Consider the following 24,343-nt stretch of genomic DNA (forward strand, 5'->3'; position numbering starts at 1 on the left):
GAGCCACAATGGAGGCCTGGAAGTTGATTCCTCACTGGCTCTGTGGCGCAATGGATAGCGCATTGGACTTCTAGTTAATTAAGCTAAGGCATTCAAAGGTTGTGGGTTCGAAACCCACCAGAGTCATCTTTTGAGTGCCCCATAGGCAGATTGTCAAAACTAAAAAGCATTACAATATATGTCCTGATTAAACTTGTGTATGACGTCCCTACCAGGGGTCCCACCTGTCTCCCTGATGGGGCTCAATGTTCCTCTATGTATGGACCTCTTTTTACTAGTGTTCAGCTTGTATTTTGTCTTCTTAGTTGTCTGGTCTCAGTCAGGGGTTGTGTAAATATTAATATCTCACTATACATTGCTCAAACTGGGTGCAAACTGGCAGAATTATGTGTCTGTAGATTTATATGTTGCCCAATTGTAACGTTTCTTAAGGTTGTGAGTGGGACTCCTGCTCAAGACTGACTTTGTGTCTAGCCCTGATGGCAAAGATTGCTATGAGATTAATTAAATGAGAATAAAAAATATGTCATGTACTGTATGGTCTCACTGTGTGTATGGGCCCTGGATTGTCAGCTTCTGGCTCTGTGCCACAATGGATAGTCCATTAGCTTTCTAGTTGATCAAAATAAGGCATTCAAAGGTTGTGGGTTCAAGTCCCATCAGAGTCAGCTTCAGTCACCAGACTGTGGTGGAGATAAATTTACAACTTGCTCCATTCCCCATCTCAGTTGATCTGAATTAGTTTCAAGCAGGCTTAGAGTAGTGGAGCCGTCATATCCGTGCAGTTGTACCTGGCTAGTTAGCCATGCTAAGGTATTCAAAGGTTGTGAGTCCCACCAGAGTCAGCTTTTGAATGCCCAATCCAGCTAAAACTTAACTTGTTAGTCATTGTTCTGTATAAGAGCCATTTGACAGGAGTGCACCATTGATAGATTGCCAAAACTAAAAAGCCAATGTTCTGATTATATTTGTGAATGAGTTCACTGACAGGATTCCCTTCTCTCCTCCTTATAGTGGCACTGCCTTCCCCTATGTCTGGTCTTTCCTCTAGTGATCAGTTTTTATTCTTTGTTCTTAGTTGGGCTATTTCAGTCTGGCATTGTGTGACAAAGTTGGGTTTTTGGAGCACCACAACTTCTTAAAACTTCTTAACTTCTTTATTCTTTAATGGCCCGGGCCAGCATATACACAGTAAGAGTGAACAAATTGGATATTTCCTTTAATTTCAGCTTTTTACTTTACTGAGCATGCAAACCTGGTGTGAAGAACAAAGATGCGGAGGAAGATCACACTGTGGTGCTCCTGTAGATGTACCAATTTGGGGACTACATGCCTGAACTGTGCGCCACTGAGCATACTCATATTTTTCAGTCAGGTTCATTGTTTTATGAAATAATACCTGTAAATGGTAGTATAATTTGATGAACTGTATGTATATAGGTAATGATCAATGTGATGCGCCTGGCTCTGTCGTGCAATGGATAGCCCCACCAGAGCTTTTGAATGTCCAATTCAGATAAAACCTGACATGTTAGTCATTGGTTTATATGTGAGCCCCTTCCAGAGCCATATGACAGGAGTGCGCTGTTGATAGTTTAATGGGGGGCTGCTAAAATATTAGACAATCTCAGTGGATTGGTAAATTTTTGGGCTTGTCTTCCTATTTATAAAAAATGCACTAGCCCAGGGAGTTTCTATAGTAATGTCTTGTGTATAATGTCCCTGACATGACTCCCACCTGCCCCCCTGATGGTGACAGTGCTTTCCTCTTTGTACGACCTTCTTCTCCTAGTGATCAGCTTCTAATTTGTGTTCTTAGTTGACCGTTTCACTTAGGGTTTGTGTGAATTGGCAGAATTCTCTATTTGAAACTGTTTGTACATTTATTTTGAGTATGTATTTGATGAAACAATATAGCAGAGTAACTTTTTAGTCCTTAGATTTTGCCTGATTTGAGTTGTCTATTTATCTTGCAGCAAGCTGGCTCTGTGCTATGATGGAATGTACCTTGGTCTTCTACAAAACAAGGTAAGATGTTCCATGTTTTCAGTCTCACTGGATTGGTCTTTATATTCATTCTGTCTCTTCATCTATAAGGCTCTAACCCACAGGACCTCCAGAAGTTAAAGTAACGTTGTCAAAAATTGTGGATGTGAATTCTCAGATAATGTGATCATTGGTGAATAAGTGGGCAGCCATTTGGTTGTCTGTTTTTGGGAAATTAGGAATTATGTGAAACTGCTAACTCTTTAGGCCTTGCTCAGTGGTTCCTGAACTGCCAAATGTTTTAGAAGAGGCCAATTCAACAAGATTGCAATCACCTCCATCTAAGATTAAAGTATTTTATTCAGCACCCTGAAGATTAAAGGGAATGGGGGAAACACATATGCCCAGAGGTTTGTCCAGTCCTGAGAGAGCATTCACTGCCGTTACTGATGGCGATGGGACTCTGGAAAAGGTTTGGATTTTGAAATTCTACTCTGAGGCCATCAAGTCCACAAGGGGAAGACCCCATTTGGATGTAACCCAATTGAAGACCTTAGGACACAGTTCACACTCTGCTTTGCGGAGCCCTCTTCATACCTCCTAACTGTCCAGTCTTTCATGGGACAGTCCTGATTTTGACAGCTAAACACACAGTCCTGAGTTGTTACTGAAATGCCTTAAATTTCTCTTTGATCTCCTGCTCTGAACAGCCAGAAAAAGATAAAATGTTTCTTACTTAATTGGCTCTTTGCAAAGAGCCCAAAATAGATACTTTTGTAACAATTTAAGATAAGCAGCTCTCTAAGGAGAACTTAGACTCACAGCTTAAAGGACTTCAGCCAACGAAGTGCAGATACAGCTTAAAGGGCAATTCACCTTCATTAGCAAAACTGTAATAACCCATAAAAACCACAGAAATGTGTTCAAACTTTCATAACCTGCCAAATTTTATAAAATTAACATGATAATTAGGGGGTGTGACCACAGAATTGGCATGATTAAAAATCTTTTTGTCCCTCTTTCTATTTCCAAAATGTTGGGCTGAATACTCTATCCAGTCTGGTTCTTCCAGGAGAAACTCCCAGCAGAGGTTCACTGGGCTCTGCCACCAAAACAGGTGGATTTTGAGATTCGCAGTTAAACACATTTTCTGGTTCCAATCGGTGTTATATCAGTCCCAATGGGCAAGGAACCACTTCTGAAAAGGTCTCATCCTCCATCTCACCCACTTCACCAGACCTATGGTGGGTGTCAGTAATCCTAGAAAACTCATGAGCTCTCTTTGGTACTGATTAGACTTGTATATGTGATCTCCCTGCCCCCTCCCCCTCATGGCAGATATTTTCCTTAAACATTTTCCACCGGACCAGGGTACTTTCACATGTGTTTAATATGGATATCTAATCAAGCACCCACACTTTTCTAATAAGGAGCACGTATGTTTGAGACCTTTATGGACATTTTTGCACTTTCTAAATTGTAATGACTTTGTATACTGTTTTGTACACTAATAACCACTAGATGGCGCAACAGGATAACAAATGGCTTGTTAATGTGGTTCTGTCAGCTTGATAGGTCTGTATAGCCTGAAATGTTCCTGTAATGCCCGAAGTGTGCAATACTGTTATGGGATCCATTATCCGGAAACCAATTATCTAGATAGTTCACATAGACTCCATTTTATCCAAATAATCCAAATTTATAAAAATGATTTCCTTTTTATCTATAATAATAAAACAGTATCTTGTACTTGATACTGACTAAGATATAAATAATCGTTATTGGAAGCAAAACCAGAATATTGTTTTTTTTATGTTTACATGATTTTCTAGTAGACGTAAGCTATGAAGTAATACATTAAAACGATTGAAGAAGCGGTTATGGCGGAGCTCACCTCGGCGTTCAGCGCTCCCTTCCTGGTCGCAGCTATCGCGAGACTTCGGGTATTAGCCCCAGATACTCCAATCTTCACACTATAGATTCCTCGCTAGCAGCGCCGGCCATTCAACGGAAGGAATACCACTGTTTAATATCATTCGGCTTTATTAGTACACACAGTGTGGAGTTACAATTTCAGTGGGTGTGCTGTGCAAACCTACGCGTTTCGTGTCTAGGTAAACGACACTTCCTCAGGGTTACAATTACATCACGTGTCTCAGTGTTTAAATAGGGTCAAATAAGAATATGTGAATTACTGTAACAACAACGGAAAGAACATTGCATTTACATACAAATGTGACCCTACCACCATTGAGTTTTTAGATATACAGTTTATTTCACAGGATGGTGTAGTACACACAGATGTCTATAGAAAGTCATAAGTAGAAATTCTCTCCTACAAAGACAAAGTAGCCACCGAGATCTTTGCTGGAGAGCATACCGACTGGACAATTCATACGTCTGAGACGGAATTGTTCCACTTGGGATGCTTTCCAGCAGAGATCTATGGAGCTATGGGATAGACTTCTAATCAGAGGAATATAAAACAGATAATATAAAAGAGCATATGAAAAGGCAGTATCAACTAACAGAGAAAAATTACTCTCAACCTATAGAAGTAAAAAAGAAAAACATTCAACACAAGGAACAGGGAGAATGAGATTTATTACTGCACATAACTTAGAAGCTGAGGAAATACGACGCATCATTCTAAGACATTGGAAGGTATTGAAGTTAGACCCGGTTTTATCTAGACTCGAGTTACAAGATCCACAATTTGTCTATAGACGTGGGTATAACTCAGGGATAGAATATCACCAAGTATGTTACCGAAAAATCGACAGAAAGAATTGGCTACAGACAATAGGGACCTACAAGTGTGGGGCCAACATTTGTAAATGTTGCAGATTTATGAATGTTTCCAAAAAAATACAGAGTACAGTGACAGGACAAACATACCAAATAAGACATATGCGAATTGTCGTACTACAAATATAATATACCTTGCTACATGCAGATGTAGAAAACAATATGTAGGAAAAACATCTAGGAAAGCTAAAGACAGAATATTAGAACATATAGCCTGCATAAATAGATCTGACATATCCTCAGCTATAGCAGCACATATAATTAATGAACATAGTGCTAATGAGAATTTTATCTCTTTTCAGGTTATAGAAACTGTAAGACTGGGAAAAAGGAAAGGAGACATAGACAAATTGTTATCTAAGAGAGAAATCAAGTGGATGTCATTATTGGAGACTGTAGTACCACATGGTTTGAACAAAGACTGTGAGATTAGGTTCTTCATTGATTAAGAGAAGTAAACCATATTCAATATATCTACAGCCCGATGAAACAATTTCCGTAATAGCGTTAGGTAAAGAGGAATTAAAAAATACCAGAATTTGAATATTAATTAATACAATAAATGTCCTCTGAATATATTATTCACAAAATAAGTTATGAATTAATATAGAACCTTATCCATTGATATTATATTATATAAATTATATTTATTTTACAACATTACTACTTGAACGTGTTAAGAAATAACAACACAAAAACTGCATGATGGGTGTTTTCATTTCAACATCTTTATTTTTCAAATTGATTATCTTTAAGATGCGGAAAAATAATATTTAAACAAATTAAATAGACAAGACAGATAGATTGTTTATTGATATTAAATTCACTGTATGTACATATAACTTTGATTATGAACAATTATATGGGAATTCATGTAAAATTAACAAAAATTTTTTAACTTTTTTTTTTTATATAATTCATAAATTGTGAACACAAATCAAATCATTTTATTTACTATATACAATATAAGCACTTGCACTTAACAATAGATTTTATGCATCTTGATGTATTTTCATGAATGTACACATTATTATTAATTAATTGCACTATTGCACTTTTAGTCTCGAAATGATATGCACTTTGACCTTATTTGACCCTATTTAAACACTGAGACACGTGATGTAATTGTAACCCTGAGGAAGTGTCGTTTACCTAGACACGAAACGCGTAGGTTTGCACAGCACACCCACTGAAATTGTAACTCCGCACTGTGTGTACTAATAAAGCCGAATGATATTAAACAGTGGTATTCCTTCCGTTGAATGGCCGGCGCTGCTAGCGAGGAATCTATAGTGTAAGCTATGAAGATCCAAATAACAGAAAGATCCATTATCCGGAACACCCCAGGTCCTGAGCATTCTGAATAACAGGTCCAATACTTGTAAAGGCCTAGGTGGTACCTTTGCTAAATGCCCCTAACTCTTTACTTACCCCTCGGTGCAGATTCTGTCCAGCAGATTTCACGGCAGCCATCTTCTTCTCTTCGGTAATTTTCGGGAAATAAGTGCCGTATCGGCACATGGGCAGTTGGAGCAATTTTCCGTTACAGGACAACTGCACATGCACCAAAAGTCACGGAAATTGCAGTAGCGATGGAAGAAGACTCGCAGATTACTGAGGCGCCTGAAGATGGCTGCTGTGAACTCCGCTGGACAGAGTCTGCACCAAGGGGTAAGTAATGAGTTAGTGGAATTTAGCAAAGGTAACAACTAGGCTGGGAGCAGGGAGGGGGGTCTGTGTAGGGTAGGGGATTTTAGTAGCAAGGGTTTTTTTCTCCTTTAAGGTATGAAGATCAAAATTACAGAAAAATCCATTATCCGGAACACCCCAGGTCCTGAGCATTCTGGATAACAGATCCCATACCTGTAGAGGCATTTAATGAATATGTGGTGCTGTTACAGTTGCTCCTGCATTTGTGTGCCGATGGTAAGTTGCCATTGGGGAACGTGCGCTGCCAAGAAAAGAGAAGCAGTTGTATTGGTGACTACTGTACCAAATGTACTGTATGGTCTCACAGTGTGTGTGGCTCATGGTGTGTGGTTGCCTACTGGCTCTGTGGCACAATGGATAGTGCATTAGACTTCTAGTTGATCAAGCTCAGGCATTCGAAGGTAGTGGGTTTGAGTCCCACCAAAGTCTGCTTTTTAGACTGGGGAAGAGATAAAATTCCAACTTGTTAATCACTGGTCCATATGTGAGTCCCTTTCTCAGCCATTTGACAAGAGTGCACCATAGAGAGATTGTCAACACTGAAAAGCTTTCCAACTGATGTCCTGATTAGACTTGTTTATGATTTCTCTCATAGGCCTTTCACTTGTCTTCCTATACATTGCTCAAACTGGCGGAATTATTTACCTGTAGATTTGTATTTTGCCCAATTTATTTTCAGTTTGTATTTGGTGCAATAATAATTGTAGCTGAAATGTTAGTTAGTTATATTATACCCAGAGTCTCTGCTGGTTTTACTGTGGCACAATGACTAGTCCGTTAGCTTTAAAGGTGGAAGGTTTTCTTAGGTTGTGAGTTTGATTCTTACCTAAGTCAGTCTTTGTATCTAATGCATCAAGATAGATAATTGGCAGCACCTTCCACTGGATGGAAAGAGAAACAAATATATGGTGTGTAGAGTCAAGTGAAGTATTAATTAACCAAATAGAAACAGAATGACCCATTTAGCTGCACCCACCCAGTGTATAGAGAGTCCCAATGAACATATATTGAAAATGTAACTTTTTCAATTCAGTGCATTAACACCCTCCAACAGAAATCACTTTGCCCAGATAGATACAAAGTTGCAGGAATTGCAGATAACCAAAATAGACCCCATCACTAGTGAGTATTCACTGTACATGAGCTTTGTCAAAGACTGAAGTGGTGATGGGAAGAGCACGTCTATAAATTACTCCAAATCTGTTTGTCAATTTCATGAGGACGAAATTGAAGCAAAGTAGGAGTAAAAGCACCTCATATATACAATGTACTTATCTGACTCTTCCTGGTTAATAGAATAAACTTCCCCTCTGCTGAAAGTATCAAGTAAAAAGGAAACAGGTCACAAAGTGTTACACAAATGTAACAGATTATATTCATGACAACGTATCCTTATAGAACAAATGTGAATTCACCAAAACTGCTGTGAGTGCATCTGTTTATATTGTTCATTCAATCTCCAGGAATCCAGAGGTACAGGATAATAAGGAAAGATATTAAATAAAAATATTCATAGTGATACTTTCATTGAAGCCATGGGGGATTAGGGCATTCATTACTAAATACATTCACTCTCTTTGGCTAAAGGCTTTTGAGTGCCCCATAGGCAGATTGTCAAAACTAAAAAGCATTACAATATATGTCCTGATTAGACTTGTGTATGACGTCCCTACCAGGGGTCTCACCTGTCTCCCTGATGGGGCTCAATTTACCTCTATGTATGGACCTCTTTTTTTTTTTCTTTTTAAACATGTTTTTATTGAGATTTCTTAAGCATGTCTTACAAATATTGGATCATAGGTATCCAGTTGGTGGCTATCATAGTAAATGAAAAGTGCATACTATATAATATAGTAAAGTTAAAGAGAGAGAAAAACAAACATAAATATAAAACAAAGCTAGCATAACAGTACAGTTCCGTTATTTTGCAGTATTTGTTTATCAAGTTTCTGATGAGTATAAATATCTAGATTTAAGTAAACAGGTCAGGTTTATGGACCTCTTTTTACTAGTGTTCCGTTGGTATTTTGTCTTCTTAGTTGTCTGGTCTCAGTCAGGGATTGTGTAAATATTAATTTCTCACTATACATTTCCCAAACTGGGTGCAAACTGGCAGAATTATGTGTCTGTAGCTTTATATGTTGCATAATTTATTCTCAGTCTGTATTGTATCTCGTCCTAATGGTACAGATTGCTATGAGATAAATTAAAGGTGAATAAAAAAATATGAAAAAGTTCCAGAAATGTAATGTACTGTATGGTCTCACAGTGTGTGTGGGCCGTGGAATGCAGCTTAAGTCTGGCTCTGTGGCCCAATGGATAACACATTGGACTTCTAGTTGATCAAGCAAAGGCATTCAAAGGTTGTTGATTTGAGTCCTACCAGAGACTCAAACAAGTATTTGTTGGTGGAAGACTGATGTACTATATGATCTCACAGTGGGTGTGTGGGAAGCACAGGCAGTTGGCTCTGTGGCGCAATGGATAGTGTGTTGGACTTCTAGTTGGTTATGCTGAGGTATTCAAAGGTTGTGGGTTTGAGTCCAAGCAAAGTCCACGTTTAAATGCCCAATCCAGATGAAACCTAAATTATTAATCACTGGTCCATATGTGAGCCCCTTCTTGAGCCATTTGACAGGAGTGCACCATTGATAGATTGCCAAAATGAAAAAGCCAATGTTCTGATTATATTTGTGTATGAGTTCACTGACAGGATTCCCTTCTGTCTCTCCTTGGTGCATAGATGAGTGCAAATGTGTAATTGTAGCTGAAATGTTAGTTATGCTATACTTGGCCATTCTGCTGGTTTCACTGTGGTACAATGGGAAGTGTGTTATCCTTCAATGTTTTCTTAGCGTGTGAGTTTGATTCTTGCCCCTTCCTGAGCCATTGCACGGGAGCACACCATTAATCATTTTACTGGTAGTGAAAGTTTTTCTGTGGGCTGGTGCTCCATTTTGGGGGAAAGAATGGCCCCAGTTTGGGTATTTCTATATCATCACCTTGCTACCATCTCAGCACATTTTTGAAGGCTGCGAGAAGCGGATCTGCTCCATGCCCAATCTCTCATGATCTGAATTAGATTCAAGCAGGCTGAGAGTAGCGGAGCCTACAGCCCGTGTGCCCATGACCATACAATTGAACCTGGAAAATAAATATTTGTTGGTGAAAGAGTGATGTACTATATGATCTCACAATGGGTGTGTGTGATTGGCAAATGGCTGGCTCTGTGGCATAATGGATAATGTCTTGGACTTTTAGTTGGTCATGCTAAGGCTTTCAAAGGATGTTGGTTCTAGTCCCACCAAATGTGGCTTCTGTTTAGTGATCAGCTTCAATTCTGTTTTCTTAGTTAGGCTATTTCAGTCATCTTCTTCCACTTCTTTATTCTTTGATGGCTCTGGCCAAATAGAGTGAAAGACTGGATATTTTGTTTAATTTCAGCATTTTACTGAAGAACAAAGAAGCAGAAGAAGATCACGCTGTGGCGCTCCTATAGATTTACCAATTTGGGGACTACATGCCCGAACTGGATGCCAATGAGCATACTCACATTTTTCACTCAAGTTCACTATATACCTATAAATGGTAGTATAATTTAATGAACTTGTAGGTAATGAAAGGCATCATATGCCGGACTCTGTGGCGCAAGAGATAGCGCATTGAACTTCTAGTTGCATGTGACAAGGTGTTGTGGGTTTGAGTCTCACCTGAGCCTGGCCAGGTGCCCTAGGCAACTTGGCTTGCCACAGCGCTGGCTAATATTGAGCTCGATTACACATGCGCAAGACTGTGCTCGTGCGCAGAAGCGCGTTTATGCACAAAGATTCAAGCAGCTGCTGGGGAGGGATGGGACCAGAAATGGGGTAGGTGACAGAGCAGGTACGTGCATGGCGTCAACCCCGCTTTGTGCCCTAGGCACATACCCGCAAGACATTTGGGTGGACAGTGCACCCCCGTTTGCGGGTGAGCCTACAGCCTGTGTGCCCATGACCATACAATTGAACCCGGAAAATAAATATTAGTTGTTGGAAGAGTGATGTACTATATGATCTCACAGTGGGTGTGTGTGATTGGCAAATGGCTTGCTCTGTGGCATAATGGATAATGTCTTGGACTTTTAGATGGTCATGCTAAGGCTTTCAAAGGATGTTGGTTCTAGTCCCACCAGATTGGCTTCTCCTTATAGGGCACTGCCTTCCCATATGTCTGGCCTGTTTAGTGATCAGCTTCAATTCTGTTTTCTTAGTTGGGCTATTTCAGTCATCTTCTTCCACTTCTTTATTCTTTGATGGCTCTGGCCAGCACATGCACAATAGAGTAAAAGACTGGATATTTTGTTTAATTTCAGCATTTTACTGAAGAACAAAGAAGCAGAAGAAGATCACACTGTGGTGCTCCTATAGATTTACCAATTTGGGGACTACATGCCTGAAATTGGATGCCAATGAGCATGTTCACATTTTTCACTCAAGTTCACTATATACCTGTAAATGGTAGTTTAATTTAATGAACTTGTAGGTAATGATCGACATCATATGCCGGGCTCTGTGGCGCAAGAGATAGCGCATTGGACTTCTAGTTGCATGTGACAAGGTTCGAATCTCACCTGAGCCTGGCCAGGTGCCCTAGGCAACTTATCCTGTCGCTAATATTGAGTTTCATTACACGTGCGCAAGACTGTGCTCGTGCAGAAGCGCATTTGCACACAAAGATTCAAGCGGCTGCTGGGGAGGTATGTGACCGGGAATAGGGTAGGTGACAGAGCAGGTATGTGCCTGGTGCCGACCCAGCTTTGTGCCCTAGGCACATTCCCGCAAGACCCTTCGGCTGGTTGAGTTTGGGCTGACCTCACACCTCCATTTGCGGGCAGGTTCGCATCAAGCTCTTCATCGGCAGGGTGGGTCTATAAAAGGAATGTGAAAGTCTAGTGTGGATGGGGTTTTATCTGACCCGCACATCACTCATGTGAGGCCCCTTCCAGAGCCATTTGACAGTGCACCATGGATAGTTTAATGGGGGGCTGCCAAAATATTAGACAACCTCAGTGGATTGGTAAGTTTCTCTGGGCTTGTCTTCCTATGTGGAAAATAATGTACTAGTTCGGGGAGTTTCTATAGAACAAAGATGCGGTGGAAGATCACACTGTGGTGCTCCTATAGATGTACCAATTTGGGGACTACATGCCTGAACTGGGTGCGGCTGAGCACACTCTCATCTTTCAGTCAAGTTCACTATTTTATGAAATAATACATGTAAATGGTAGTATAATTTAATGAACTGTATGTATGTAAGTGATGACACACGTTACGTGCCAGGCTCTGTGGCAGAATGGATAGCGCATTGGACTTCTAGTTGCTTGTGACAAGTTATTCAAAGGTTGTGGGTTTGAGTCCCACCAGAATCAGCTTTTGAATGCCCAATCCAGATAAAACCTGACATGTTAGTCAATGGTCTATATGTGACCCCCCAACTGATGTCCTGATTAGACTTGTGTATGATTTCTCTCATAGGCCTTTCACCTGTCTTCCTATACATTGCTCAAACTGGCGGAATTATTTATCTGTAGATTTATAGTTTGCCCAATTTATTTTTAGTTTGTATTTGGTGCAATAATGATTGTAGCTGAAATGTTAGTTATGTTATACTCACTTTGCGCTATTGCTCTTTCTGTGGCACAATGGAAAGTGTGGTAGCTTATAAAGTAAAAGTTTTTATTAGGTTGTGAGTTTGGTTCTTGTTTCAGTCTTTGTATCCAGACATAGTAGTATATTCTGCTGTTACACTCAATGAGCAGTATGTTAATATATTTAATACAAGTTATACAAAGGTGTGTGTTCTAATTCCCTCCTAGTGATAATCTAACCATGAAGTTTGGTTAATCATTGGTCCATATATGAGCCCCTTCCTAAGCCAGGACTGCAGTGCACCATAGACAGTTTGCCAGAACTAAAAAGCTTTCCAACTGATGTCCTGATTAGACTTGTGTATGATGTCCCCCCGATGGCCCTGCTTTCCTCTATGTATGGGACCCTTTTCCTTAGTCATCAACTTGTATTCTGTGTCCTTAGTTGTCTGGTCTCAGTGGGACTGTGTGAATCTTGATAACTCACTATATCATTGGGTACCATTGGGCAGAGTAACTTTTTGGTCCTTTAGATTCTGCCTGACTTTAGTATTCTATTTATCTTGCAGCAAGCAGCTCTGTGCTACAATGGAACGTGCCTCAGTCTTCTAGAAAACAAGGTAAGATATCCCATTCTTTGAGTCACTGAGGAAATTGTCACTCTATGGTCGAGTCTATTTGTGCCGTGGGAGGCCTAGGAAAGGTAAGAATGACGGTGGTGCAAAACTTCCCTTATAACCATCACTGACCTGGGGAAGAAAATGTAGAGATTCAGTTCACTGCGTGTGCCTAATGTTTTTCCACACATTTATGAATAAGAGATTTTAGAAGTTTAGATAAGCTCTGTAAGCTCTGTTGGCGGGGAGGCTGTTGAAATTGGTGTCCAAACTGTGGGGCAAATTCACTAAGATTCGTAGTTGCGCCAGGCACAACTTCGCCGTGCTTCGCCGCACTTCATCACACTTCGCCAGGCGTAGTTTCGCCAGCGCTCCGCAAATTTACTAAAATTCGAAGTTGCGCACAGGGGTAGCGTAAGGTTGCGAAGTTGCGCTAGCGTTGATTCGCTAAGTGAAGCGAAGTTACGCTAGCGAAGGTTAATTTGCATACGGCGCCAAATTCAAATTTCAATGGAGGAATACGTACAATCACTACAAATGCCTGGGAAACCTTCAAAACATCAAATAAAATTTTATTTTGCCCTACACATGTGCCCACTGTATAGTTAAGTTGCCATGAGTTAGGAAATGTAGGGGGAAGGAGGGGAGCCCCAAAAATTTTTCGATCTTTTTCAGCCTATCACCCATAATATAGAAAACACGCCAGCGTTTTTTGGGACTTAGAAAAAATCTGAACTTTTTTTGAAGCAATCCCTATCTACTCTATTGCGCTTCGCCTGGTCTGAGGTGGCGAAGGAAGTCTAGCGTAAAAGGTAGCGTTCAGTACACTGCGCGCGTTGGTGAATTTGCGTAGTTACGTCTGTAGCGAAAATTCGCCAGGCGTAAGGGTGCGAAGTAACACTAGCGAATCTACGCCAGCGTTCGTTAGTGAATTTGCGAAGTAACGAAAATGCCCAACGCTAGCGAATTGACGCTAGCGTTCGGCGCTTCGGCGCTTAGTGAATTTGCCGGGTGTCCAAACTGGGTGCCACATTTGTTGGTGGAAATGTGATGTACTGTACTGTCTCTCGACATATGTGGGTGCTAGAGGTCTTAGGCGCCGTGGTGCAATGGATAGCGCATTGAGTACGGTATTCAAAGGATGTGGGTTTGAGTCCCAGCAGAGTAAACTTTTGACTGTCTGACAGAGGTAATACCCAGCTTGATTACACTTGTGTATGTAGTCTGAGAGAAACGCATCCGCTTTGTGCCACATCTCTGTTGATCTTAATAAAATCTGTTCTTTTCTATTCAGTCAGTTACATGCAGAGGAGCGGTGCGGAGGTCAGCCAAGAAATTTCTGCTTTTGTGTTTTTACTGAAAGTGTGACGTAATGTATTGTCTCACAGTGTGTGTGGGTTGTGACTATGCTGGTGCCTTTGTGGTACAGTGGCGGTTTCATTGGACTTCTAGTTGAACAAGCTAAGATTTTCAATGGCTGTGGGTTTTATTGCCTTATATTTTGAATGGCAGGTACAGATAAAGCCCAACTTGGTGTCTTTGGTCTATATGTGAGCCCCTTCCTGAGCCATTTCACAGGAGCACACCATTAATAATTTCACTGGCGGTGACAAGTGAAAGTTTTTCTGTGGGCTCGTGCTTTTTGGGAAAAAAACTGCACCAGTGTGGGTGTTTCTATAGCAACACCTTGCCGCCATCTTTCTTAGGTTTTGCAGTCATCCTTGGCTAAAACGTAGGCTATGGGCACACAGAACTGTAGGCTCCACTGCTCTCAACATGGGCATTTTTGCAGACTGTGAAAAGTGGATCTGCTCCATGTCCCATCTCAGTTGATCTGAATTAGATTCAAGCAGACTGAGAGTAGTGGAGCCTATAGCTCCGTGTGCTCATAGCTGTACAGTCACACCTGTCTGTGTGTTAAAATAAAATTGGAAATTTTCACTCTATTGTGTATGCTGGTGACAAAACAAGTATTTGTTGGTGGAAGACTGATGTACTATATGATCTCACAGTGGGTGTGTGTGAGGGGTAATTGTCTGGCTCTGTGGCGCAATGGATAGGACATTGGACTTCTAGTTGGTTATGTTTAGGTATTCATAGGTTGTGGGTTCCAGTCCCACCAGAGTCAGATTTTGAATGCCTAATCCAGATAAAACCTAACTTGTTAGTCAACATGTGAGCCCCTTCTTGAGCCACTTGACAGGAGTGCACCATTGATAGATTGCCAAAATGAAAAAGCCAATGTTCTGATTATATTTGTGTATGAGTTCACTGACAGGATTCCCTTCTGTCTCTCCTCATTATAGTGGCACTGCCTTCCCCTATGTCTGGTCTTTCCTCTAGTGATCAAAAAAAAAAGGAAATCACACTGTGGTGCTCCTATAGATGTACCAATTTGGGGACTACATGCCGAACTGGGTGCGTCTGAGCATACTCACATTTTTTGAGTCAAGCTCACTATTTAATTAAATAAAAGCTGTAAATAGTAGTATAACTTAAAGGAAAACTATATCCCCAAAATGAACACTTAAGCAACAGATAGTTCATATCATATTAAGTGGCATATTAAAGAATCTTACCAAACTGGAATATATATTTAAGTAAATATTGCCCTTTTACATCTCTTGCCTTGAGCCACCATTTTGTGATGGTCTCTGTGCTGCCTCAGAGATCACCTGACCAGAAATATTACAACACTAACTGTAACAGGAAGAAGTGTTGAAGCAAAAGACACAACTCTGTCTGTTAATTGGCTCATGTGACCTTACATGTGGTTTGTTTGTGTGCACAGTGAATCTTACGATCTCAGGGGCGGCCCTTATTTTTTAAAATGGCAATTTTCTATTATGATTACCCAATGGCACATACTACTAGAAAAGTTTATTATTATGAAAATGGTTTATTTACATGAAGCAGGGTTTTACACATGAGTTGTTTTATGCAATATCTTTTTATAGAGACCTACATTGTTTGGGGGGTATAGTTTTCCTTTAATGAGCTGTATGTAGGTAGGTAATGACAGATGTTATGTGGCTCTATGGATAGTGTGTTGGGCTTCAAGCTGCTTGGGACAAGTTTTTCAAAGCTTGTGAGTTTTAGTCCCATCAGAGTCGGATTTTGAATACCCAATCCAGATAAAACCTGACATGTTAATCATTGGTTTATATGTGAGCCCCTTCCAGAGCCATTTGACAGGAGTGCGCTGTTGATAGTTTAATGGGGGGCTGACAAAATATTAGAAAACCTCAGGGAATTGGTAAGTTTCTCTTTGGGCTTGTCTTCCTATTCAAAAAAAAATGCACTAGCCCAGGGAGTTTCTATAGTAGTGTCTTGTGTATAATGTCCCTGACATGACTCCCACCTGCCCCCCTGATGGTGACAGTGCTTTCCTCTTTGTACGACCTTCTCTCCTACTGATCAGATTCTAATTTGTGTTCTTAGTTGGTCGTTTCACTCAGGGTTTGTGTGAATTGGCAGAATTCTCTATCTGAAACTATTTGTACAATTTATTTTGAGTATGTATTTGATGAAACAATAAAGCAGAGTAACTTTTTGGTCCTTAGATTTTGCCTGATTTGAGTATTCTATTTCTCTTGCAGCAAGCTGGCTCTGTGCTATGATGGAATGTACCTCAGTCTTCTACAAAACAAGGTAAGATGTTCCATGGTTTCAGTCTCACTGAATTGGTCTTTATATTCATTCTGTCTCTTCATCTATAAGGCTCTAACCCACAGGACCTCCAGAAGTTAAAGTAACGTTGTCAAAAGTTGTGGATGTGAATTCTCAGATGATGTGATCATTGGTGAATAAGTGGGCAGCCATTTGGTTGTCTATTTTTGGGAAATTGTCCTTGCCCAAAATAACAACAAAATTTAATGGAATTGTGCTATAACATTAGTCTGATTGTTCTGACCTACAACATCTGACTGTGTTGGTGGGGAGGTCTGCTGAAATTAGGGATTGGGTGCCCAAACTGGGAGCCACTTGGCATACTATCATTCTTGAACTTGAGTTCTATATTTTATTAAAAAGCACTTGTGGATCAAATTGTGATCTGCATTGTTTCACATTAAATCAGATGAGGCCAAAAGAACCTGGACCTTCAATGAGCTCAAGCTTAATCCACAATGTAGGCCAGATTGATGAAAATCAAGTACCATAGGGGTAGAAGGTTCACAGGAATTAACCCCTTGAGCCTGTGACCATATTTCCTGGCCTTGAAAGTGTCTCTATGAATTTTTCAGAACATCCCTGCTCTCTCAACTTCAACTTCTCAACCTCCAGGCCGCAAGGTTCAGCGTTTCTGGATTCGGGTATAGGAGAGGACCCTGACTCAATAAATTCTACGTTATTGGTAACTTGGTTCCTGAACTGCCACTCCGGCAAGATTGCAGGAAAGTATCATCTTCAGCTCAGTGAAGATTAAAGGGAATAGGACAAAGACATATGTTCAGAGGTTTGTCTAGTCCTGAGAGCACATCCACTGCCGTCGCTGATGGCGATGGTACTCTGGAAAAGATAAGGAAGACCCCATTTGGATGTAACCCAATTGAAGACCTTTGGACACAGTGACTACTCTGCTTTACTCAAGGCATCCGCTTGACAATTCAAGATTCACTGCTAGTCCCTCCTTGTTTCCTTATGTAAGCTACTTCCAAAGCATTGTCGCATTTGAATTTCACTGAAGTGCCTAGGAAAACTGACCTGAAGAAGAGTAGAGCTTCTCGAACTGCTCTTATCTTTAGAACATGTCAAGGGAGATGTGATAGATCCCTTCTCCATACTCCCTGAGGTTGTGCCGCATCTGTATGGGCTCCCCAGCCGATGCATCTGTATAGACCTCTATCATACCTCGCAACTGTCCCATTTTTCATTGAGTGCCCAGCCTGCTAACTTACTGACAGAAGAAACAAAATACGGGTGAGGATTGGAGGAGGGGACCCTTACGCATGTTGGGGGGTGTGTGTTTCTTCTGTATTACTGATGGGGAGAGCTAACCCAAAGGTAATTGATTATGCTGCCGGGGATGACCAGGAAAGACAGATTGCCAAAACTAAAAAGTGTTGCAACTGATATATTGGTACTAATTAGACTTGTATCTATGCTTCCCCATCCCCCTCATGGCAGCCGTTTTCCTTAAATGTTTTCCACCAGACCAGGGTACTTTCAGATGTGTTTAATATGTATATCTAATCAAGCACTCACACTTTTCTAATATGGAGCACGTATGTTTGAGACCTTTGTGAACATTTTTGCACTTTCTAAATTGTAATGAGTTTGTATACTGTTTTGTACACTAATAACCACTAGATGGCGCAACAGGATAACAAATGGATTGTTAATGTGGTTTTTCAGCTTGATAGGTCTGTATAGCCTGAAATGTTACTGTAATGCAATGTGTGTGCAATACAGGTATGGGATCCGTTATCCGGAAATCCATTATTCAGAAAGGCCAACTCACATAGACTCCATTTTATCAAATTATCCAAATTTATAAAAATTATTTCCTTTTTATCTGTAATAATAAAACAGTATCTTGTACTTGATCCCGACTAAGATATAATTAATCCTTTTTGGAAGCAAAACCAGAATATAGTTTTTTTTTTAAATGTTTACATGATTTTCTAGTAGACATAAGGTATGAAGGTCCAAATTATGGAAAATCCATTAACACCCCAGGTCCTGAGAATTCTGAATAACAGGTCCCACACCTGTAAAGGCCTAGGTGGTACCTTTGCTAAATTCCCCTAACTCTTTACTTACCCCTCGGTGCAGATTCTGTCCAGCGGAGTTTACGGCAGCCATCTTCTTCTCTTCGCTAATCTTCGGGAAGTAAGTGCCGTATTGGCACATGCGCAGTTGGAGCAATTTTCTGTTTCGCGACAACTGCACCTGCGCAAAAAGTCACAGAAATTGCCGAAGCGCTGGAAGAAGAGCTGAAGATTACTGAAGTGGCTGAACTCCGCTGGACAGAATCTGCACCGAGGGGTAGGAGCAGAGCGGGGGGGGTCTATATAGGGTGGGGGAGGGGATTTTAGTAGCAAGGGTTTGTTTCTTCTTTAAGGTATGAAGATCCAAATTACAGAAAGATCCATAATCAGGTACACCCCAGGTCCTGAGCATTCTGGATAACAGGTCCCATACCTGTAAAGGCATTTAATGAATATGTGGTGCTGTTACAGTTGCTCCTGCATTTGTGTGCCGATGGTAAGTTGCCATTGGGGAACGTGCGCTGCCAAGAAAAGAGAAGCAGTTGTAGTGGTGACTACTGTACCAAATGTACTGTATGGTCTCACAGTGTGTGTGGCTCATGGTGTGTGGTTGCCTACTGGCTCTGTGGCGCAATGGATAGTGCATTGGACTTCAAGTTGATTAAGTTAAGGTATTCCAAGGTTTTGGGTTTGAGTCCCACCAGAGTCAGTGTTTTAGATTGGGGTGGAGATAAAATTCCAACTTGTTAATCACTGGTCCATATGTGAGTCCCATCTAGACATAGTAGTATATTCTGCTGTTACACTCAATGGACAGTATGTTAGTCTTTAATATATTTAATACAAATTATACAAAGGTGTGTTTTAATTCCCTCATAGTGATAATCTAATCATGACATTTGGTTTTTCATTGGTTCATAGATGAGCCGCAAATATGTAATTGTAGCTGAAATGTTAGTTATGCTATACTTGGTCATTCTGCTGGTTTCTCTGTGGTACAATGGGAAGTGTGTTATCCTTCAAAGTGGAATGTTTCCTTAGGGTGTGAGTTTGATTCTTGCCCCTTCCTGAGCCATTGCACGGGAGCACACCATTAATCATTTTACTGGCAGTGAAAGTTTTTCTGTGGGCTGGTGCTCCTTTTCGGGGAAAAGAACGGCCCCAGTTTGGGTGTTTCTATATCATCACCTTGCTGCCATCTCAGCACATTTTTGAAGGCTGAGAGAAGCGGATCTGCTCCATGCCCAATCTCTCATGATCTGAATTAGATTCAAGCAGGCTGAGAGTAGCGGAGCCTACAGCCCGTGTGCCCATGACCATACAATTGAACCTGGAAAATAAATATTTGTTGGTGAAAGAGTGATGTACTATATGATCTCACAGTGGGTGTGTGTGATTGGCAAACGGCTGGCTCTGTGGCATAATGGATAATGTCTTGGACTTTTAGTTGGTCATGCTAAGGCTTTCAAAGGATGTTGGTTCTAGTCCCACCAGATTTGGCTTCTCCTTATAGCGGCACTGCCTTCCCATATGTCTGGCCCTGTTTAGTGATCAGCTTCAATTCTGGCGCCGACCCTGCTTTGCGCCCTAGGCACATACCCACAAGACCCTTCAGCTGGTTGAGTTTGGGCTGACCTCGCACCCCCATTTGCGGGCGAGTTCGCATCAAGCTCTTCATCGGCAGGGTGGGCCTATAAAAGGAATGTGAAAGTCTAGTGTGGGTGGGGGTGTGTGGATGGGGTTTTATCTGACCCGCACATCACTAATGTGAGGCCCCTTCCAGAGCCATTTGACAGTGCACCATGGATAGTTTAATGGGGGGCTGCCAAAATATTAGACAACCTCTGTGGATTGGTAAGTTTCTCTTTGGGCTTGTCTTCCTATGTGGAAAATAATGTACTAGTTCTGGGAGTTTCTATAGAACAAAGATGCAGTGGAAGATCACACTGTGGTGCTCCTATAGATGTACCAATTTGGGGACTACATGCCTGAACTGGGTGCGGCTGAGCACACTCTCATCTTTCAGTCAAGTTCACTATTTTATGAAATAATACATGTAAATGGTAGTATGATTTAATGAACTGTATGTATGTAAGTGATGACACACATTATGTGCCAGGCTCTGTGGCGCAATGGATAGCGCGTTGGACTTCTAGTTGCTTGTGACAAGTTATTCAAAGGTTGTCTGTTTGAGTCCCACCAATGTAAGCTTTTGAATGCCCAATGCAGATAAAACCTAACATTTTAATCACTGGTCTATATTTTAGGCCCCTTCCAGAGCCATTTTACAGGAGTGTAACCTCAGTGGATTGGTAAATTTTTCTTTAGACTTGTCCTCCTATTTAGAAAAAATGCACTAGCCCAGGGAGTTTCTATAGTAGTGTCTTGTGTATGATGTCCCTGACATGACTCCCACCTGCCCCCCTGATGGTGACAGCGCTTTCCTCTTTGTACGACCTTCTCTCCTACTGATCAGATTCTAATTTGTGTTCTTAGTGGGTCGTTTCACTGAGGGTTTGTGTGAAACTGTTTGTACATTTTATTTTGAGTATGTATTTGATGAAACAATAAAGCAGAGTAGCTTTTTGGTCCTTAGATTTTGCCTGATTTGAGTTGTCTATTTATCTTGCAGCAAGCTGACTCTGTGCTATGATGGAATGGACCTTGGTCTTCTACAAAACAAGGTAAGTTGTTCCATGGTTTCAATCTCACTGAATTGGTCTTTATATTCATTCTGTCTCTTCATCTATAAGACTCTAACCTACTGGTCCTCCAGAAGTCAAAGTAACGTTGTCAAATATTATGGATGTGAATTCTCAGATGATGTGATCATTGGTGAATAAGTGGGCAGCCATTTGGTTGTCTATTTTTGGGATTTTGGGATATTGGGAATTATGTAACACTGCTAACTCTTTGGGCCTTGCCCAAAATAACATTTTGGGAACTTCAGTGGTTCCTGAACTGCGAAACTTTTTAGAAGAGGCCAATCTGGCAAGATTGCAGTCACCTCCATCTGAGATGAAAGTATTTTATTCAGCACCCTGAAGATTAAAGGGAATGGGGGAAACACATATGCCCAGAGGTTTGTCCAGTCCTGAGAGAGCAAATCTACAGCCATCGCTGATGGCAATGGGACTCTGGAAAAGGTCTGGATTTTGAAATTCTGCTCTGAGGCCATCAAGTCCACAAGAGGAAGACACCATTTGGACGTAACCCGAATGAATACCTTAGGACACAGTTCACACTCCGCTTTGCTCGAAACGCCCCATGCCAAGATATCTGCTTGATAAATCAAGACTCCAGGAACATGAACGGCAGTAATATCTAGGAGATGGGATTGAGCCCACATGATGATTGGGAGAGTTTCCTTCAGGAGCCTGGCACTGCCAGTCCCTCCTTGTTTCCTTATGTAAATTACTGCCGAAGCATTGTCACATCTGATCTTCACTGAAGTGCCTAGGAGAACTGACCTGAAGGAGATTAGAGCTTCTCAAACTGCTCTTAGCTCTTGAATATTTGAAGGGAGATGGAATAGATCCCTTCTCCATACTCCCTTAGCTTGTGTCCCATATGTATGGGTTCCTCAGCCGATCAGTCTAGTCTGGTTCTTCCAGGAAAAAAGCCCTGCCGAGCTTCACTGGGCTCTGCCACCTGAACAGGCAGATTTTGAAATTTGGAGGTAAACACATTGTCTGGTTCCAATCCATGCAATATCAGTCCCAAGGGAAAGGAACCACTTCTGAATAGGTCTCATCCTCCATCTCGCCCACCTCACCAGACCTATGGTGGATGTCAGTAATCATAGAAAACTCATGAGCTCTCTTGCCTGGATAAAGGGGAAAGTCCTCAAATGTTTTGTCTCTGCGACAATATGAGATATCCTCTGAGGTGGAAGAGTAACCAGACCTAGTCTAGTATCAAAGAGAGCCCCCAGATCTTCTGAGTGGGGTCAAATGACTCTTTCCTCATTGAAGATCCATCTGAAACAATGCAGAGTTGCTTTCACCTGAGCAACATGCTCCCTTAAAACCTTTGGATTTCTTGTAACAATCAAGAGGCTGTCCAGGTAATGGTACACTTCTATCTCCTGCAACCTCAGCTGAGTGATGAGTACTGATAGGAACCTCGGAGAATCTTGGGGAGATCTTTTCCCTGAGGAAATATCCTGATGTGCAGATGTAGAGGCTCTAGGCTCCTTAGAAGTTGTTATGTGTTATTTATAGTTTTATTATTATTTGCCTTTTTCTTCTGACTCTTTCCAGCATTCAAATATGAGTCGCTAACCCCATGTAAAAACAAATGCTTTATTAAGCTCACAAATGTATTGTTATTTTTCATCTTTCTAGGAAGGTCCTCTACTATTCATATTCCAGTGTCTTATTCAAGTCAATGCGTGGTTGCTAGGATAATTTGGACCCTAGCTACCAGATTGTTTGTAATGCAAATTGAAGAGCTGCTGAATAAAAAGTGAAATAACTCAAAAATCTTAAATAATAAAAAATAAAAAACCAATTGCAAATCATCTCAGAATATCACCCTCTTGGTCACACTAAAGGTGAACAACCCCTTTAACTTCAAAAAGCGCCAATGACATCACTGCTGAAGCTAATATGCGCACGAACAAGAAAAACCCTGCCGCATGGGGTCTCCTCACAACTAGGCTAATGACGGAGCTTCAGGTGGAGAGAGTCAGCAAGAACTGCACCCGGTAATCAGATCCTTTCATTGCAGCCGTTTTCCTTAAATATTTTCCACCAGACCAGGGTACTTCAGATGTATTTAATATGTATATCTAATCAAGCACTCACACTTTTCTAATATGGAGCACGTATGTTTGAGACCTTTGTGGACATTTTTGCACTTTCTAAATTGTAATGACTTTGTATACTGTTTTGTACACTAATAACCACTAGATGGCGCAACAGGATAACAAATGGCTTGTTAATGTGGTTTGTCAGCTTCATAGGGCTGTATAGCCTGAAATGTTGCTGTAATGTCCCGTGTGTGCAATACAGGTATGGGATCCGTTATCTGGAAACCCATATCCAGAAAGGTCATCTCCCATAGACTCCATTTTATCAAAATAATCCAAATTTTTAAAAATGATTTCCTTTTTCTCTGTAATAATGAAACAGAAGCTTGTACTTGTTCCCAACTGGGATATACTTACTCCTTATTGGAAGCAAAATATAAGTAGACTTAAGTTATGAAGATCCAAATTACAGAAGATCCATTAACCCGGAACACCCCAGGTCCTGAGCATTCTGGATAACAGGTCCCATACCTGTAAAGGCATTTAATGAATTTGTGGTGCTGTTACAGTTGCTCCTGCATTTGTGTGCCGATGGTAAGTTGCCATTGGGGAACGTGCGCTGCCAAGAAAAGAGAAGCAGTTGTAGTGGTGACTACTGTACCAAATGTACTGTATGGTCTCACAGTGTGTGTGGCTCATGGTGTGTGGTTGCCTACTGGCTCTGTGGTGCAATGGGTAGTGCATTGGACTTCTAGTTTTTTAAGCTAAGGCATTGAAAGGTTGTAGGTTTGAGTCCCACTAGAGTTGTCTTTTGAGACTTGGATGTAGATAAAATTCCAACTTGTTTATCACTGGTCCATATGTGAGTCACTTTCTTGTGTATGATTTCTCTGATAAGCCTTTCACCTGTCTTCCTGTACATTCCTCTAATTGGCAGAATTATGTGTCTGTAGCTTTATATGTTGCCCAATTTATTCTCAGTATGTGTTTGGTGCAACAATAATTGAAGCTGAAGTGTTGATATAACAGTTAGTGATACTCTACGTCCCTGCTATACGGGTGTATCTGTGGTGCATTAGTCTCCTGATGTAACTATATGGTCTCATAGTGTTTGTGGGCCCTGGACCTTTAT

At 41.0% G+C, this 24,343-nt stretch overlaps 1 long non-coding RNA gene across 1 annotated transcript in view; it reads left to right on the forward strand.

Annotated features, from left to right (window-relative positions):
* LOC121397116 overlaps positions 1 to 21,145 on the forward strand; it is a 51,361-nt gene extending 30,216 nt beyond the window's left edge. The window contains exons 2-5 of the long non-coding RNA XR_005963467.1: positions 1,977 to 2,028; positions 12,700 to 12,750; positions 16,347 to 16,398; positions 21,091 to 21,145. This is a non-coding gene — a long non-coding RNA (uncharacterized LOC121397116). The remainder of the gene's footprint in view (positions 1 to 1,976; positions 2,029 to 12,699; positions 12,751 to 16,346; positions 16,399 to 21,090) is intronic.
* The last annotated feature ends 3,198 nt before the right edge of the window (positions 21,146 to 24,343 follow it).

The sequence above is a fragment of the Xenopus laevis genome, chromosome 8L, assembly GCF_017654675.1.
Source record: "Xenopus laevis strain J_2021 chromosome 8L, Xenopus_laevis_v10.1, whole genome shotgun sequence".
Classification (NCBI taxonomy): domain Eukaryota; kingdom Metazoa; phylum Chordata; class Amphibia; order Anura; family Pipidae; genus Xenopus; species Xenopus laevis.